Source organism: Dromaius novaehollandiae, chromosome 1, assembly GCF_036370855.1.
Source record: "Dromaius novaehollandiae isolate bDroNov1 chromosome 1, bDroNov1.hap1, whole genome shotgun sequence".
In the NCBI taxonomy this organism is placed as follows: Eukaryota; Metazoa; Chordata; class Aves; order Casuariiformes; family Dromaiidae; genus Dromaius; species Dromaius novaehollandiae.
The window spans coordinates 13597921-13612153 of record NC_088098.1 but is presented as its reverse complement, the minus strand read 5'-3'; the positions used below and the strand labels follow the sequence as shown (position 1 = coordinate 13612153).

Below are 14233 nucleotides of genomic sequence, written 5' to 3'. Positions count from 1 at the left end.
GTGGAAGAACAACGGGTGCTTCAGAAATCATCTGGGCTGTATTGGTCACTGGAGCCTTGACGCTCCTAACAAGGAGATACGTAACACAAGCATTACACTTTTTCCAGAACTGGGCTAAGGTTTCTTGTCATATTTGACAGTAGATAGTAAGTTGCTATTCTTTTACTCTTTCATGTCATTTCTTTAGGCTGCTAAAAATATATTTTGCTCTTATTTCAGCTGCTTGACTGCCTTGGGGGTAGCCCATGTGAAAGACATTTTCTGTACAGCTCCTGCATCCTTTCACAGCAGTTACAATTAGCAGGGGACCTACTGCTTTCGATCACTGTTGCTATCAGGCAGAGCTCAGATCTGTGTTTAGCTTGAAGACAGAGTCCAAACTAAACAAGCAAATTCTTCAATTAAACTTAAAAGAAACTATTGCTGCTTAGGGCTGATCTTCAGTGCATTGCGAATTCAAAATGCAGTACGTGACTTGCTCTAAATCAGACTCACCTGTGCTTTCAAAAATCTCCTGCCTGTGGTAAGTGATGGTTTCTCTTGAGCTAACTGGCCTTCATCTGGGGCAAGTTGGAGCTTGACTACCACTGAAGTCTGAGCTAGTGCTGTAGAGATTTAACTCTCAGCCCGCTTGAGCGCTAGCATTTGCCAGAGCCTTTCCTTCCTGGAGAGCTTGTGTCTGTCCCTCACCTACAGACTGACAGATGTTTCCATGTGCCAAAATGCCCCCATTTCGGTGCCGAGACCCATGCTATAATTGATTTTCTGTACCTCAAGTACGTGTTGCAGCTCTCCTGTTGTGCTTGATCAGCCAGACTGTGAGTGGGCGGGGGGGGGGGGGGGGGAGCGTTTGCCCTAGCATGCAAGTTCTTCAGCTGAAGCTGATCCCCGATGGTTATTTAACTCTGGTTATACAGCTGTGATGTGGTGATGATTTTGAGTCTGCCTCCGCAAACCATCCGTATTGTTCATAGTGCCCAACTGTGAACTGGCTGGAAGATGGCATACTTCTGGGCAAAGAAACCTAACTCAGTATCTGGCTCAGCGAGCCCCACTTGCTCACAGTTTGACTGACCTGTCTCCAAAGGTGATGTACAGAACTGGTCTGTGCCCCATGGCCTCAAGGCTCCAGAGCAAAACTGGGGGCAATTGAGAGTGAAAGATGTTGAGGATGATGTGGTTTTGGGACTGTTGCCAGCCTCAGTAGTCTTCGGATGAAGTGGCTCAAATCCCTGCTGCAGTTGCATGAGACTCCAGGGATGAAGTGAAAGAAGGGACAGGGTCAGGAAGGAAAAGTCAGGAAGAAAGAAGCATCCCCAAGCTAGCTAAGAGCTTAATTTGCTCAATTCCTCTTGCTAGTCAGGAAATTGCGTGTTGGTCAGGAGAAGCAGTGTTGTAAGGGAGCTCTGTGGGGCTGGGGCTGGCAGCTGCATGTGGGAAAGCCACCATTTTACCTCATCCTCAACAACCAGGAGCAGGTCTGTGCCCTCACTGTTTCCCCCAACACCACCATTCCCTGGTGAAATCCTGCTCTCTCCTTTGTCTGGGCACAGAGAACAGGCTACAGCAACCATGGTGTCTACTGTCTTGGGGAAACTATCTTTTTGCGCTGCTCACCAGCACCCTCTGTTTCTGCATACCATGCCAGCCGTGTCCATCAGCTGTGTCCATCACCACTGTCTTGGTCAGCCTCAGCTTCCATCAGTCCCCAAGGAGAATTCAAAATGAGCTCAGGTATGGTTGAAAAATCAAAGCCTTCAATGGAGATTTGTTGTAAAAGATAGTGCCAAACAGAGCAAACAAACTTGCAGGCGGTTGGGAATTGAGGACCTGACTGGGCACCAACGGTTCTGGTTGCCTACAAAGCAGTCTGCTCTCCCTGCCATTGCCTCTAGCACTTCACTGTTCAAGGAAGCAGTCCAGAATCCTGTAGATAACAGCATCCCAAGAAAAAAAAAAGCAGAGGAGCAACTTATTTTGGTATAGTCTAGACCATATCAGAGGCCATTACTGCTGCAGGAAGAAAAGTACATCTTGAGATGCTCTACAGTTTACCCCAAGTTGTCTATTTTGGCATGCATTTTACTGTGGTCTTGCAGAAGGATTCAAGGAGCTTCTCGTCAGCACAATTCCCTGAAGGCCTTTCATGTTTTCTGGCAGCCCCAGCTTCTTTCCCTGCTTGCTAGAGTTGGCCATTCCACAGCAGTTATTTATTTGCCCATTACTCAGAGATGTCAAAAGAGGCATAAATTAAGGATTTACCTGTTGGGAGATAACATCTTTCAATGTCATTATGGTTAAAGTAAAACTAAAAGCATCTGCAGGTCTGTTGCAGTCTACCTGCCTGCACTCCATGCACACTCTCCATCTCCATGTGCAATTTTTATCGTGTCTATGTAATAAATATGAAGCACTTTACAACGGCCCTGGTGTTTAGCATCTTCAAGGTAAAGACTTGCCATAGTGGACAGGAACAACAGCCTTGAGATAAGATAGGCAACCTTTGCCTGGCGACCCTGGAGATAAAATGGGAGTTTCTTTTCTAAATGGAGCAGAAAAATCAAGCCAGTTGCTTAAAAGGCTCTCCTACACAGATGCATCACAAATGTCCAGTCCTATGGCAGGTTTCTGGTCTAGCAAAAGGAAGAGGATGTATAAATGTATGGACTTGACCAGAAAGTCTGATGAATTCGCAAGGGAGACGTGAGGGGAGAAGCAACAACCTTGGAGTGCAGCTGTGAAGGTGCTGGGAGTGGTGAGGACTGAGTGGCCCGCAAGGCCCAGCAGCAGAGGTGTAGGGGCAGTTGCACACTGCAGCAAAGGGATGGCATGGGTTTACCTTAGTTAGAGATGTGGTGAGTCTTGCTGGGGCATGCCTTGCAGATGTGGAGTGCCTTCGTGTGTTACCTGCGCTGACAGCGTGGCAAGCAGAAGCTCTTGGTTTCTGTCTTGAACAACGCCTGCATTTTCTCATACTGTTACAAATGTTACGACTGCATCTCATTAGCAGGATTATCCTTAGTATTATCTTTATAGCAAATCTCTAATGTTCATCACTGCTTTTGTCTTACTAGAGCCTTTATTTTGGCTCTTGGACCATATGTTGTGCAACTACATAGCAACAGCCAGAGACAGGGTACTGCTGAAGGACTCGAGGAAGCATATGCAAAGGTTCCCCCTTCAAAACTCAGGTCCACCTCTGCTCCCAAATACTAGATTTGGCTAGATCCCAGTTTCATCCAGCCACCAGTCACTGGGGGTGTGTCACAGCTGTGCTCTAAAATTCAAGTACTGCTGGCCTCTGTGCAAGTGCACTCTTGGGCACCTGAAAGCTCAGCGCCACTTGCGTTCCCCAGCACAGGCAGGTAGGATCTTCCCCTTAGTCTGAATGCATTGTAATAGGGCATCGCATGGGCAGTCGCGGACCCTGAGATCCATGCTAATCTGCATCGGAGAGATTAATGTAGCACTTTGTTTTGAATAGGGTGGAATGAAATACAGCAACCCCTGGCAGCCTGCTGCAGAGACCAGTGCAAGCCCTGCTGACTACAGCACACATGCCCCAGTGCTGGGTGCCTGTGGAGTTGGCAGATAGGTTATCTCATTTCCTCCTGAAAACACAGACCCTCTCTGATGATAGCAAATTCACCTGTTATGGAAATATAATTATTCTTTATTTAGGACCGATAATCGGTCTCACCCCTTGCTGTTCCCCTGTTGCCTTTGGAAGAAAAACAAAGGCAGATATCAAATAACATATGAGTGAAACTCAGATTGTGACAACTGCATCAAAAGACATTGATGATGTTGATTACTGCTTGCTCTTCTGTAAAGGGAGATTAATTCTTACTAGTAAGGCTGGGTCTGAAGTGCTCTGTACCCCCAGGACTGACAGGCAAACAGGAGCATTGCACAGAGGCTTGTGGGCTTCCCTGTGCTCCCCAGCACTGCCCTTGTCTTTCGAGCACGAGGTTCCTGTTTCGGTGTGAAAGACTTGTTTGCTCCCTGGATCTGCTCAGCCCCTGATTTCCTTGCTGAGCCTGCCAACAAGGCTGCCGGCAGTGCTGGTGATTTATGATGCAGGCACTTGCCAGCAGCCGAATAGAGATTACCGGCTCCTTGGACAAAAGCCACATAGCTGCCACCAGCTAGGCATAACTTTTAGTCATTGGACCCAAGGTGAAAGATTTTGCCCTCAAAGTATCCTGTATGCCATCCAGGATCACTTACTTCTCAATCTGAACAGTCAGAAAAAGTGTTTGACAATTACAGTTTCAGGTGATAGATAATGCAACCTGTACCTGGGAACGCCTCCTGTACAGGGGAGGGATTTCATTTCTAAGTAACTCTTTCGAATGTTGATTTTTAGAACTCTGTTGGAAAAGACAAAGCCTAATAGAAGTCAAGTCATTGGAAACGTAATAAAGATTTGATGTGACTTTCATAAATGTCATATGTCTATCGTGACATCTGAACAGACATAATTGCGGTCTGAGGGAGAATTCCTGAAATTAATCCTCCTGGTGGCTTCCAAACTAATTTATTAAAGGATTGAGAGGGATTTGCTAAACAAACAATGCAGTTGTTGAAGATTATGATAATGCCACTGTTGACCAGATGCGGGCCCCACTACGGTTGGAATTTTATTGGCGCAAAATGAGATCACATTGAGACTTGCTGTGTTTACAGCATCTGTAATCAACACAGACCTGCTCCAGCATTTCTTGGCATTGCGTGGTGAAGAATTGGTCCCTTAGACATGCAGGACAATAATTGCAATGTTAAATAATGTACTGGGGGGGAAGCAGCACTGTAAATACCTAAACTATCATTCATTTAGGAACAATATACTTCTCTGTGGCATGTTTTTCCAATAAAAAATATAAAAAATTCCCTGCTTTTGTGAATCCACATTTCCAAACTTAAATTAATAATATCTCTTAAGAAGTGCCAATGCAGCTTTTAAAGACTCTCTCAGGTGTGCAAGGCAGAAAGCATATTGAAATGTAGTGCTTCTCTTTAAAGCAAATCAGATATTCTTACTTAAGATTTGGCTGTATTTCTAATTTTATCACTCCCTTATCACTCACACCATTGCAAATATTTATTATTTAATAATTGAAGGGTTGTTTCGGTCAATGGTGACACAGCAAGCGGTCAGGCAGTGGACAATACTAACTTCCTGTGCAGGACCATCAAGTTGTACTACATGCCTTTCCTTCTACAGAATTTTCATGGGATGAAAAATTTTGCCACAGCTTGAACGTGGAAAAATTTACAAAAACCAAAAATGTAGGGTGTGACTGCAGGTAAATTTTTAATTTTAGTTCTGAAAAGAACCCATCTGTGATTACCTGCAGAAATGTGAGGCCTCCTTTTCACAGAGAAAGCTGCGGGGAGCTCTTCAGTAACACAAAGAAGAAAAGCAATTCAAGTGATGCAGTTAAAAAGTCACTTTCTTTGCTAATTGTGACCAAAATATTTACTGCTGTCCTGAAGGTCATGCATATTTAATTTACCCTCTAACTGAAGAGGTCAAGTTTTTACTGGGTTACCAATATTGTAGCCAGATAAATAATAAATAATAAAATAATTTATAATATAATAAATAATAAATAATAAAATAGCCAGATAAGGTTATGACAGTTCTTGATAACTTTCTTAAAAGAACAAAGTTACTGTATCAGTGGACAGACTCATGTACTTACTAAGCGTGATGGTAGCTAATGCTTGAGGCACATCTGAAGTATATGTGTATGACTTTTGAATTAGAGGAAGTTATATCTATGCATTTGGTAGTTTTTATCTGTACTGTGTATTTTGTGGTGGGCATGGCCCTTTTAAAAAATGTAGCAATTAAAATTACAAGCATCTAAAGGACGGGAAAGAAATTAGATTTTCCATTGCTGAATGCATGCCAGGATTTTACATTTAAAGTTCAAAATGTTGTTCTAGTCAAACACATAAAATGTTCCTTGTGTCTGAATGCAAAACATGTCATTTCCTACATGCTCAAAACTAAATTTTTAAATTGCCATCATAAAAGGCAATCTGTGCAAAAATAGTTTGGTTTATGAGTCATTTCCTGGTGTTCCAGCCCAAGATTCAGAGGCTCCAGTCCTTAGTGAGGCCCAGTTCATCCTCTTCCATTCAAATCCTGAGGATCATCCATGAAATTCCTAGTCTAGATAAGATCATGGATTTGATATATGAAAACTGAAGCTCGACAGATTCTCTTTAGAAATAGTATGCAATGTTATTGACAGTGAAGGCATATAATCAGCAGGATAATTTGCCCAAGGTTCTGGTGGTTTCACCATTCTTTGAAGTCTTTAAACCAAGTCTGTATTTCCTTTCCTAAAGGAGAGTTTTGGCTCGGCGGGAAGGCACGTTCTTGAGGCAGGACTCACCCAGGGTCATGTCCTGTGATTGTATAAGGCAAAAGGCTGATTAAGTGATAATATCAGTCAGTCCTTTTCAGCCATAATGGGCAGCAGGAAGGATCTTGTGAAAGCCCATATAGAGCTCCAACCTGCACCACAACAGGAGGGAAGGCTGGGAGTGAGGAGGACAGGAGGTATGCTGCTGTATGTCTGCCTTGTCCTTTTGACTACACTTGCCTCTACTGCTCCCTTGGTGGGCCTTTGGTCTGGCCTGTGACAACCATCCCTACGCTCATAACATCTGAAAATCCTCAAAGAGCAGGCCAGCTAATATTTACTTTTTGGTTTTTTGGTCCTTCTCTGACATGGTTTTAGAGCCCTGCAGGATTTAACGGGTGCAGTGGAGGCAGCTGGTCTCTCCTTGCAGAACAGGCACATACGAACCTGGACTTTAAAACACAGATCCCTGCAATTTTGCCAATATTTATTCATGCAGATTTCAATTAGTAGGTTGGTTGGTTGGTTGGTTTTTTTCTGGTAAGGGGTAAGTGAAAAGTGATTGATATCTGAGAAAGGAAATCAGGATCTGGCTGTAGAGTGACATTCCATTGGCTTGACACAGAATAACAAATAACTCGCCTCTAAATCTGTGTCTCAGGAAATGAAAGTGCAAAGCAGTGAAAGTCATTTAGAGGTCATTGAAATGCAAAGTGTATCCTGCTCCAAAGCCCTGAATTGCTCAGCTATCTTTAACAGCTTCAGGAAATCTGTTACACTGCTAGGAAAGAAGTTGGCCAAGCAAGTGCAGAATGGTTTAATATCTTTCTCTCCTCTGTGTGCTTTTTGCGATATTACTGCTGCAGAATTTGCAAACAACACCTGAAAGTAATTGATGTTATGGTGTTCATTTCATATGCAAATGAGAACAATAACATTTCAGAAGTAATCTCCAGGGTTTTCACTTAGCAAATGATGTTATGGACCATGGTTTGAAGTTGGAACCAAGCCGAGCTCCTGCTCTTCTCCTTGAAGAGTGTGCTTCCAGGTTGTGCCCCGTGTAGGGTGACACGGCAGCCTGCCAAGGCAGCTTTCTTTGGATAGATGGAGGACATGGGGCAATAGGTAACAAGTGACATCTGGTGGCACTGGCAGTTAGTGAGATGCTCAATTCTGGTTTTGCTGAGGCTGTGGCATTGCATTACTTTCTTGCTGTGGTTCTTGACACTGTTCTTTTCCCTACATTAATGGCAGGTGAACATCTGTTCTTAGAAACCCAAGACAGGTCTGAGTAGCTGCAGATTCAGGTCCCTGTTGTTACAGAGCTGTACCTATAATGACAACCGTTTCTCACATCTGCCTATCACTATTTTTTTGTGTTCTTTTGTTTCAGAGCAAGTATGTTCTTTTTCCAAAAAATGCCCTTGTCCTTTTCTTGGTTGCAAAAAGAATATCCCCCCCCCCCCCTTCTATTTTAGACAGGGTGCAACACTGATTGAGTGTGGCACGCTGTTTCTAGCAGAGTCATTGAAATGGCACCTCAGGAATTCGGTGCAAGTACTTTGAAGTGCGCTGTTATCTCAATTTAATCACACAGTAAATCTACAGTAACTCAGTGATTCAGAGGGAGCTTTTCAGGTATTTTGCATCTGCTTGTAGAGTGAGGGGAAGCAGCACTTTGCAGCTACCTCAGCTGCACCTGATCACGCAGGAATATTTGTGTGACGGGGAGACCCGAGCAAAGACTTGGCCACAGCCAGAGGAGCAGCCCACGGAGCAGAGGAAGGGAGGTTTCCCTGGCTTTTTAAGACCCCGTTGTCTCCTCTTCGGTCACACTGGGCAGCAGTTCACTTGCCAAGGTGTCACCAGAGAAGAAAACAGGACTAGTCCAAAGGGAGGGAGCCGCTTGGTGTGAATGAGAGTGTGACATTGCACACATTTCTGGGTATTACTTGGACTCTGACAGCAATAATGTTCAAGTCTTGGATGCAAAATTAAGCTGTAAAATGCTATTTATAGAAGGCTGAAAGTATTTGGGAGTGGTATTTTTGGCAGATACCTAGGGACAAAAGGTGAACAGAGAAAGTACTGCTGAACTATGAGAGGAGAGTGCACGAAGGAGGAGGAGGAGGAGGGAAGGGAGGCAGGACAAGGGCAGAAGAGCAGGGCTGGAGAGCAGGAGGGCCAGCCGCGGAGGCAGTCCAGCGGGAGGGAAGGAGCTGGAGAAGGCGGACAAGGTAATTTGCAGGAGCAAAGCAAGCGTGGTGCTTGGTGTCTCGGACCCAGAAAGCTGGATGTTGCCCGAGAGGAGTGGGCATGGTCTCGCAGCAAAAAACGGTGCTTCTGGCTGTGTTGCTGACTCATCAGCAAAGAGCAGAGAGGCACCTGGTAATACAAATTTGAGAACAAAATTTCCATCGCAGGTTAAGAAAATCCCATTCTTCCCGTCAATGCTGTGGCTGGCTTTGCTGGTATTAGTCAAATCCAAGCATGTGCCCTTTGCAGGAGCTGCCTGGTAGCTGTGAAGATACCTGGCGGGGCAGCGTGGAGGGAAGGTGCGCTTTTGGTGCCATCCGCACGTGCTCGTGGCTTCGCGCAGGCCGGCCACGAGGCATCACAGCTCTCACGACGTCGTGGCCAGGCCTGGCGATGGGCGTGCAGCACCTCCGTCGCCTAACTGCGTCGAAAGCCTCCTGCTTTGAATATCAAAGGTTAGCCTCTGGATGCAGCTGTGACAGAGATGAGAAATCGGTCTAGTAAAACTTGCTCAGCGTCCTGGCCCAGCCTGGTTTGTGACTGAGGAGCCCGAGACTATCTGCGTTTCAAGGGGTTTGTCTAGGGAAAGGAACTGGTCCGATGGCTTCTCTGGATTTGCATTTTTGACGCGGTGATGGGAAGCTTTTTGTTTTCCTTTTCCCTGTCACAGGCTCTCATGTTTCTCTGCAGCTCTAGCCAAGTTTGTATAAAGAGATGTCATTAGCATATCCAGGGAATAAAGAGGGTACCTACATCAAAGGACTGAGGATTTTATGTGAAAAAATTGTCCTGCTTTCCCCTGCTGACTAGTCAGGAGGTGTCCGGGGGGAGCACGTGGAGGATTCTCTGTCCTGCACTCTGCATTATGTTAAAGGTGCTCTGGAAATCTGTAGGGGGAAATTTTACAAAGCAGAGATTAACTGTAATGGTTTGTCTTAATCTGACCCGATTTCCCATTTCCCGATTGATCAAAACAGTCTACAAATTCATATCACGGCAGTAAGCTTCTCCAGCGTTTACTAGTTTCTTCCCCCGTGTTGCGAACGCCGTGCTTTCTCCCGGCCGCCCTTGTTGTTTCCTGCTTATTTATTTATCTCCGTCGCGGGGCTTGGACTCCGGCTGCCGGGTCGGACACGCGGGCAGCCCCGGCTGGGAGTTAATGAGCTTTTTTGACCGCCAAAGCAGTGAAGCATTGCCTGGGAATAGGAGGCTTTCTTCCCTTTCCGTGTGCCAGATAGTTGCGCCGAAGCCAGCAGGTTAACGAAGGAGGCCCGGGAGGCTGGCGGACTGCCTAACGAGCGGAGGGAGCCCGGGCGCCCCGCGGTGCCCCACGGCACCCTGCACCCCGGCAGGACGCGCCAGCCCTCTCTCCATTTTCCCCTCTTCATGCCGGAGCCGCGAGCTGCGTTGGGAAGCAGCGAGGCCAGGAGGATTCGAACCCGCTGCCTTTTGCACCGTCTGCCCCGACTTCGGGGAGCGGGGGCTGAGCCAGCAAATGGAGAAGAATGCTGTTTTGTTTTAAAAATAACTAGGAAACAGATTCTTTTTAACCTTTAACCATGCGAAACAGTCAATAAATCATTAGCTACTGATTAACAAAACAGAAGGGTAACTTATTGTCCGGTAAGCAAACTCTTGGAAATGTTGAAAAAGGCTGGCGCTGGCTTCAGGATGGCTTTTCTTTTTACAGATTTGCACTTATTATGAAGACAAACAAGCCAAGCTGTGCATATTAATCCATGACACACAAAGCGTTTTGATGAAAGAGCAGCTTTCTAAAATAGATTTTTTTAATGTGTGTGGTGAGCTAAGCAGAGACTGTGTTTATAGTATGCAACATTATCTGTTCCCTGAAAAAACAGGTCTCCTCATGCCAAGCATAACTAGATCTGTTGTGTCTCATTTTCAGGGGTTCCCGTTTTATGTTCTCAAACTGTCGGCCATATTTACAGTTTGCTGCTACGTCATCTCCCGTGTTGTCAGCTGCTTCAAAGACACAAAGAGGTGCCTAAACCAGCCTGGAACAGTCGTAGCAGCACTTCTGATTGGAGAGTGGAGCGTGTTTTATATTTTAATATTCATGAAATGAAACACACTCTCTTTTGATCTTTGGTAAAAATCAAATGACCATTTTTATATGAAAATTGAACTTGGAATTTGGAAAAAGGTGTCCCTGGCAGAGGAGATGTCTGTGGGACCCTTGGAAAAGCCACATGAACTTGTGGATTAAGTAAAAAGGGCGACAGACAGAGATCCAGATCTCACCACTGTGGCTGATTGACTAAACAAACATTTGCACTTTGTAATACTGTCCTTAACGTACAGTATCCAGCCTGGTTTAATTCAAAATAAGCCTGCCAAAGATTGGACTATTTGCTTAATGTACTTTACCTGTCCATCAGGTTTGCATTATGACTTTTGAAAACAGCATTTTTTATAAATGTTTTTAAACAGTATTTTTATATTGTTATAAAAATATAACAGTTAAGCATATAAGAGAAAGCTTTCATTATCCTCTGATCTGTATGTCTTTTCCGTTCACGATGCATCATTAGACTATCTGTATCTTTAATAACTAACTGTGTGGGCACCAGCAGTTTAAATGTTTGCTGTAAGAAAACAGGATCCAAATGAAGCTGAGATGCCTCAGACTAGCTGTGTCTGATGTTTTAAGTGGAATGGGAACAGTAGGTCTGCAAACAGCAGATTTTCACGGTAGATTGCAAACTATAAACAGATGTGTTTTGATGACCTTCTCTCCTCTGTCTGGTCTCCATTTATAAAATGCATGTTAACGGATGAACTTCTTAGCATTTTATAGGCACCTGTGAGAATATACGTGTGTTCATTTCTGTTGAAATTGTGGAGAGGAATCAAAACAGTTCTTTACTCCGTACTTGGATTTCACTAGAACCAGATTTGGCATTTGTAGGGAAGCACCTTTGCGGTGCCGTTCTTTCACTCCACCGTCAACTGCAACCAGAGAAAATCATGGTAGGCGGCCTGTGACCATGTCAGCAACCAAAAGAATGTAAATTCACCTTTGCAGTTTGAAAAGGTAGTTCCTCCAGGTCACAACCAAGGACACTAGATGAGTGTGAGACATCTCACTGTTAACTTTGCTCTGGTCTGGAAGAAAGATGCAGTTTTCAAAAGACATCCCGGGAGACTGTCATTCCTGTAATCACCTTTAATCTGCCTGTGCCTCCATCTGTGCAATGGGGAATGCCATGGGTTAGACACAAAATTTGAGATTGTCCACCCATAAAACAAAACCACTAATCTCCTGCACGAAAGCTTGGAGAGACAAAGTCAGGTTTCATGGCATTCTGTACAACTGCATGTACTAATTGCCATTATTTGAGGAGCATAAATATGGTTCATCTCATTTTACAGATGGGGAGAAAGGTAGGCAAAAGGGGAGTGCTATGCCCCATGAAACAGGATGTGTCAATGTGCAAAGGGAACAAGAAACACCGTCACCCTGGCTTCTGCTTTCCCGTACAGTTTCATATACGTTTCACATACAGTTCACAAGTCACATTCTTTTGCTTCTCCAAGAAAATCTGTAGTCAAATATAGCAAGCAAACGTAAACGTCAATGCAACCTACTTGGATATAGGATAAAGAAAATGTTTGAAGAAATCATTATATGATGGTGGCAGTACTCTGCAAGACTTGATTTTTTTTGATCCCAGAATGAATCCATTTTATTCCAGGTTTATTTAAGGGAGACCAAGCTCTCTTTCTTGCACTGTTTGTACCTCTTCTTATTACTCACTTTTACAGCATGTGGTCTTTGAAGTTTGAATGCCAACTTTTTTCTGGACAGGCACTAAGTAAAAAGTCAGTCTTTGGGGGTAGGAAGTGCAAGGTAAATTTTCAGCTCCATGAGCAGGAACTCAGTTACATGACTTGCACTGCCATTAATGGGGGTCATGCTGGTAAATTCCTGTACACCACATTGAACTTTTACTCGTGAATACAGAACTGGCACAGCTAATGAAACTTGGCTTTCAGGTAGCATGGTGTGTCAGATGAGTCTGACAGGCAGAAAGGACTGCTAAGTACCCAGCTGAAAGTCTGGCTCTGACTGCTTGAACATATTTCCAGAAAATGATGGTGTGAATTAATGCTGTTGTGTATTAGCTGTTCCTCCTGTTAGGGATCAGTCTTGCTCCAGTGGTATTCCACAGAAGCCAAGATCATGCCTGAAGTGTAAAGGTTTCTGTTATCATTTAGTGTTGGCAATTTACTTTCATGTTTGTTTTCCAAGTACCACTTACTGTGGTGAAGTGAAATCAGAATTGTCCGCAACACTTCAAATGCCAATATCCTGTTTAAATCATAAAAATTCACTCATACCCATCTTCCCAAAAACCCGCTGTTGTATTGGCTTTCTTACACTTTAGTCACACCATGATTCATAATTTTATTGTAGTCAAGTAATCCAGTTAATTCTTTCTTCATCATTTATAGCTGATGGCCTACAATAGAAGTTTTTGTCATTGGACCCCAAGTTTCATGACATATCATTAATTCTCTTTCTGGGACTCACATATCTAAAGTGATTCTTTTTTTCTTTTTCTTTTTTTTTTTTTTTTTTTTTTTTTTGATGCACGATACTCTAAATACCCTCTGTTTTACTGGCAAATGGTATTTAATATTAATGAAAATATTAAATAAATCAGTTTCATGATTCAGTTCTGAAGGAACTCCTAACCTAAGCTCCCTCCATTCCAGTCTTTTTTTTTTTATTCAATTATAAAATATTCCCTAAGCTAGGTGCTGAGAAGATGAGTGGGGTAGTACTTGCCAAATAAAAGAGGAAAAAAAGGTGCTTGTCACATGAACTCAGAGAATCTTCCTGTCCTTTCCCAGCACCATATCCTTCCATTTTGGGAAAAAGCCTGTTATATAAAATGGATCTGCTGATACTGTCAGAAAGTCACCAATGTTTGTACTGAGCATAGGTATATTTTCATTCGCATGAATATCCCTTTTCTTCTTTATCCGCTTATGATCCTAACTGGTCACCTGAACTGAAGAGGTGCCAGAGGTCTGGGTTGCAATGGCCAGGCAACATCTAGAGAAAAACTTTGCAATTTCTATGTTAAATAGAAGGGGGTGGAGCAGGGGAGAAGCTTTTGCTGCTGCAGTTACTTGACTGTGAAGGAGCAGCTGCAAACTGATGAGTCTCATCAGGTTGCAATCTTGACTAGCACAGGGCAGCTCCCCCCTGCTAAGAGGATAAATACCCTTCCTTTGTCACTGTTCCCATGCAGTAAACAATGGATTATTTCAGTGAAGCAAGAGAACATAAACGTTAATCAAATCAGTCCTCCAAATGAATAGAAGTAGCACCCGGAATATAAACATTTTAATTTTGGAAGGGAAGGTCTGCCTCTTGGCTGGTTAATTTTCTATGGACTTTGAAAAGCCGCTCACTGACATTTTCAGCATTGCATACAGCACTATTTTCAGCATTGCAATTATGTATGTTTCCTGCCTTTTCCACGCTAGGCAGTTCTAGAGTCAAGGGAGTATAGGAAAAATAAAATCTTCATTAATATCGCTTAGCAGAGGTCAAAACCTTA

The 14233-nt window shown here is 43.8% G+C and overlaps 1 protein-coding gene across 7 annotated transcripts in view; it reads left to right on the top strand.

The window, feature by feature from the left end:
• The window catches only part of CELSR1 (cadherin EGF LAG seven-pass G-type receptor 1), a 181436-nt gene that overhangs the window by 112905 nt on the left and 54298 nt on the right, over positions 1 to 14233 (top strand). The gene's annotated exons all lie outside the window — the stretch shown is intronic.